The sequence below is a fragment of the Schistocerca gregaria genome, unplaced genomic scaffold, assembly GCF_023897955.1.
Source record: "Schistocerca gregaria isolate iqSchGreg1 unplaced genomic scaffold, iqSchGreg1.2 ptg000578l, whole genome shotgun sequence".
Lineage (NCBI taxonomy): Eukaryota > Metazoa > Arthropoda > Insecta > Orthoptera > Acrididae > Schistocerca > Schistocerca gregaria.
The window spans coordinates 205,001-210,000 of NW_026061969.1; the positions used below are offsets into that span (position 1 = coordinate 205,001).

The following is a 5,000-nucleotide window of genomic DNA, read 5'->3' on the forward strand; positions in this document are numbered from 1 at the left end:
CACGTTGTCCCTTAACCTAACCCACGTTGTCCCTTAACCTAACCCACGTTGTCCCTTAACCTAACCCACGTTGTCCCTTAACCTAACCCACGTTGTCCCTTAACCTAACCCACGTTGTCCCTTAACCTAACCCACGTTGTCCCTTAACCTAACCCACGTTGTCCCTTAACCTAACCCACGTTGTCCCTTAACCTAACCCACGTTGTCCCTTAACCTAACCCACGTTGTCCCTTTGCCTAACATAGTTCACTGCTCGGAATCTCTGGTGTCGTTGTTATCCTCATGTAGATGTCTTGCGAGTGTTGCTTACTTTCCACATATTCCCGCTATCCACTGTCAATTGTACTGCAATAGGACTATATCGCCCCCCCCCCCTCTGCCCCTCTCTTTGTGTCTCCGTCCTCTCAAGCTGGTCGGTCTGGCGTTTGAGTGTTAAATGAGCCTCGCAGCTGTTCAGTTGCGTTCAGATGTCGACGCCCTCAGTGTACGTCGTGGTATGGTCTGTGTCCATTGTCCGCTGATGTCGTACGCGTAACCCACACGCTGTACCGATCATCGGTAGTTACGTACAGAGTGAAGTAGTGTGATACGTGTGACCGTACGCTGGCTGTGCCCAACGGTGTCGAATCTCAATTTCCATATGTTGTGCTCGATGCTACTTGTCTCGTCTCCCAATAACAGCTAGGTTGCACTGTGGTACGCCGTAGAGGCGTGTGGGAGGAACGTACGAACGCATTGTATGTCACCCTGGGTCGCTGGGGGTGGTGGTGCGGTGAGTCAGGTCAGGTCAGCGTGAGCCGTGTGATGTAGTGACGCGTGTATTCCGACTTTGTCGTATTGCCTCACACAAAGTGCTACCCTGGTGGACCGCGTTCCATATCTGGGACATGCCGCAGATGCCGGTTGACAGTGGATCGCGGAAGGGACATCGCATACGTGCGCGGGCCACCTTCCACGTGTTCTCTTCTGCACATGTCGCAGTGTGTATGTGGTCTGATGTAGCGTGTCGTGACACATGACATCCTGGCATGCAAGAATTGTTGAATTCGCAAATGTAGGTGGACATCTACGTTTACTGCCCAAGATACGCAAATGAACTGGAAATCCGTTGTTGAGCGGTTGTTCACGCTGGAGGTGAATCTGTGATGGCGACGATCGGTACAGCTATTAACCGGTTGTTTCAGCGGTACCCGCCACATCCACACACGTGACTAGGCCCATGTGGGTATGAAGCGATACGCGGCGGTGGCTTGGTGGGACTGTTCCCGGCCGGTGAAGGGGGGCCGCCCGGCGTGTTGGCCGCGCGCTGCGTGGGCGCACGCGCAACAGGCGGCTGGTGGGGGGCGCCGAGTGGCAGGAGCGCCAGCCGACGGGCTCGGCAGGCGGCGCAGCTACGCTGCGGCGCACCCTGCACGCGGCGCCTGGCGGCCAAAGTTGGTTCAGCCGAGCCCGGTGCGAAGCGCGGTGGACATCTGCAGTGTGCTGGTCTGATTGAGGACTGTGTGCGTTGAGGATGCGCCGCCGCCTGGCACTCGGCGCCGCGACGCCGTCTGCTGCTCGGTCGCCCCAGCGGTTCTCGCAGGTGGTTTGTATCGCAGTTGTGCGGACGTGTTGGCGCGTGCGCTGTGCTGGGAGAGTTCGCTTCTGCACCCAAGTGGGGCTTTGCCCTTGTGTGGCGCTGGCGTTGGAGCTGCCGGTCACCATAGGTGGCGCGTGTTGTCTCCCGCCGGCAATGCCACGACAGCACGCTCCCGGGCCTCTGTCGGCAGCGGCAAGCTCAGTTGGGAGCAAGGGTGTTCGCACTAAAACCGTCTACTCGCCTAACTCCGGGCGATTGCGCCTCTCTCGAAACCGACCAAGTACCTAGGACGGCGCTGCGCGCCGCCGGGACCTGAGAGGGTTTCGAGGTGTATCGTGCAGGGGAGCTCGGCCTCCTCCTGTTTGCAGAATAATTGAGCGGACGCTTGCGTGTTCGCGCGGGCCCCCGGGACACACTCCCGGGCGGCCGGCTGCTCAGCTCTAGTTGACGCAGCTCCCTGGTTGATCCTGCCAGTAGTCATATGCTTGTCTCAAAGATTAAGCCATGCATGTCTCAGTACAAGCCGCATTAAGGTGAAACCGCGAATGGCTCATTAAATCAGTTATGGTTCCTTAGATCGTACCCACGTTACTTGGATAACTGTGGTAATTCTAGAGCTAATACATGCAAACAGAGTCCCGACCAGAGATGGAAGGGACGCTTTTATTAGATCAAAACCAATCGGATTGGCTTGTCTGGTCCGTTTGCCTTGGTGACTCTGAATAACTTTGGGCTGATCGCACGGTCCTCGTACCGGCGACGCATCTTTCAAATGTCTGCCTTATCAACTGTCGATGGTAGGTTCTGCGCCTACCATGGTTGTAACGGGTAACGGGGAATCAGGGTTCGATTCCGGAGAGGGAGCCTGAGAAACGGCTACCACATCCAAGGAAGGCAGCAGGCGCGCAAATTACCCACTCCCGGCACGGGGAGGTAGTGACGAAAAATAACGATACGGGACTCATCCGAGGCCCCGTAATCGGAATGAGTACACTTTAAATCCTTTAACGAGTATCTATTGGAGGGCAAGTCTGGTGCCAGCAGCCGCGGTAATTCCAGCTCCAATAGCGTATATTAAAGTTGTTGCGGTTAAAAAGCTCGTAGTTGGATTTGTGTCCCACGCTGTTGGTTCACCGCCCGTCGGTGTTTAACTGGCATGTATCGTGGGACGTCCTGCCGGTGGGGCGAGCCGAAGGGGTGCTTTCGCGTCCCGAGGCGGACCCCGTTTAAATCCTACCAGGGTGCTCTTTGTTGAGTGTCTCGGTGGGCCGGCACGTTTACTTTGAACAAATTAGAGTGCTTAAAGCAGGCAAGCCCGCCTGAATACTGTGTGCATGGAATAATGGAATAGGACCTCGGTTCTATTTTGTTGGTTTTCGGAACCCGAGGTAATGATTAATAGGGACAGGCGGGGGCATTCGTATTGCGACGTTAGAGGTGAAATTCTTGGATCGTCGCAAGACGAACAGAAGCGAAAGCATTTGCCAAGTATGTTTTCATTAATCAAGAACGAAAGTTAGAGGTTCGAAGGCGATCAGATACCGCCCTAGTTCTAACCATAAACGATGCCAGCCAGCGATCCGCCGCAGTTCCTCCGATGACTCGGCGGGCAGCCTCCGGGAAACCAAAGCTTTTGGGTTCCGGGGGAAGTATGGTTGCAAAGCTGAAACTTAAAGGAATTGACGGAAGGGCACCACCAGGAGTGGAGCCTGCGGCTTAATTTGACTCAACACGGGAAACCTCACCAGGCCCGGACACCGGAAGGATTGACAGATTGATAGCTCTTTCTTGATTCGGTGGGTGGTGGTGCATGGCCGTTCTTAGTTGGTGGAGCGATTTGTCTGGTTAATTCCGATAACGAACGAGACTCTAGCCTGCTAACTAGTCGCGTGACATCCTTCGTGCTGTCAGCGATTACTTTTCTTCTTAGAGGGACAGGCGGCTTCTAGCCGCACGAGATTGAGCAATAACAGGTCTGTGATGCCCTTAGATGTTCTGGGCCGCACGCGCGCTACACTGAAGGAATCAGCGTGTCTTCCTAGGCCGAAAGGTCGGGGTAACCCGCTGAACCTCCTTCGTGCTAGGGATTGGGGCTTGCAATTGTTCCCCATGAACGAGGAATTCCCAGTAAGCGCGAGTCATAAGCTCGCGTTGATTACGTCCCTGCCCTTTGTACACACCGCCCGTCGCTACTACCGATTGAATGATTTAGTGAGGTCTTCGGACTGGTACGCGGCATCGACTCTGTCGTTGCCGATGCTACCGGAAAGATGACCAAACTTGATCATTTAGAGGAAGTAAAAGTCGTAACAAGGTTTCCGTAGGTGAACCTGCGGAAGGATCATTACCGACTAGACTGCATGTCTTTCGATGTGCGTGTCGTGTCGTGTCGCGCAACACGCTACCTGTACGGCAGTGGCCGTGCGCCGCGTGCGGAACCACGCGTGCCTCTCAAAACTAGCGGAAGTGTTGTTGTTGTGTGGTACGAGCGCTGAAGCTCTGGAGCGGCTGGCCTGCGGTACCTGGCGCCTGGCGCCGGTTTTGAATGACGTTCGCCCGAGTGCCTGTCCGCTCCGGTGTGGAGCCGTACGACGCCCATCGGCTGTGAGGCCGTTGGACACAAAAAAAAATAGTGGAACAGGGGCCGTCAGACGCCTCAGTCCCGCAAATGCTACTGTCTTGAAAGAGACAGTGGGAGACTGAAAAGGAAAAGATCACCCAGGACGGTGGATCACTCGGCTCGTGGGTCGATGAAGAACGCAGCAAATTGCGCGTCGACATGTGAACTGCAGGACACATGAACATCGACGTTTCGAACGCACATTGCGGTCCATGGATTCCGTTCCCGGGCCACGTCTGGCTGAGGGTCGGCTACGTATACTGAAGCGCGCGGCGTTTGTCCCGCTTCGGAGACGTGGGAGTGTCGTGGTCGCCTGTGTGGCCGGCCGCGTCTCCTTAAACGTGCGATGCGCGCCCGTCGCCTGGCGGTTCGCATACCGGTACTTTCTCGGTAGCGTGCACAGCCGGCTGGCGGTGTGGCGTGCGACACCTCGTACAACGACCTCAGAGCAGGCGAGACTACCCGCTGAATTTAAGCATATTACTAAGCGGAGGAAAAGAAACTAACAAGGATTCCCCCAGTAGCGGCGAGCGAACAGGGAAGAGTCCAGCACCGAACCCCGCAGGCTGCCGCCTGTCGTGGCATGTGGTGTTTGGGAGGGTCCACTACCCCGACGCCTCGCGCCGAGCCCAAGTCCAACTTGAATGAGGCCACGGCCCGTAGAGGGTGCCAGGCCCGTAGCGGCCGGTGCGAGCGTCGGCGGGACCTCTCCTTCGAGTCGGGTTGCTTGAGAGTGCAGCTCCAAGTGGGTGGTAAACTCCATCTGAGACTAAATATGACCACGAGACCGATAGCGAACAA

The 5,000-nt window shown here is 56.1% G+C and overlaps 3 non-coding genes across 3 annotated transcripts in view; all 3 read left to right on the top strand.

The window, feature by feature from the left end:
* Nucleotides 1–2,033: 2,033 nt before the first annotated feature.
* Nucleotides 2,034–3,926, top strand: LOC126315887 (small subunit ribosomal RNA). Its single transcript, XR_007555994.1, has one exon. It is a non-coding gene; the product is annotated as a small subunit ribosomal RNA (ribosomal RNA).
* A 368-nt stretch (nt 3,927–4,294) lies between these two features.
* LOC126315879 (5.8S ribosomal RNA) lies at nt 4,295–4,449 on the top strand. The gene has a single exon (XR_007555986.1). It is a non-coding gene; the product is annotated as a 5.8S ribosomal RNA (ribosomal RNA).
* Nucleotides 4,450–4,637: 188 nt separating this feature from the next.
* LOC126315857 (large subunit ribosomal RNA) overlaps nt 4,638–5,000 on the top strand; it is a 4,222-nt gene continuing 3,859 nt past the window's right edge. The window contains exon 1 of the ribosomal RNA XR_007555971.1: nt 4,638–5,000. This exon is cut by the window's right edge and continues 3,859 nt beyond it. This is a non-coding gene — a ribosomal RNA (large subunit ribosomal RNA).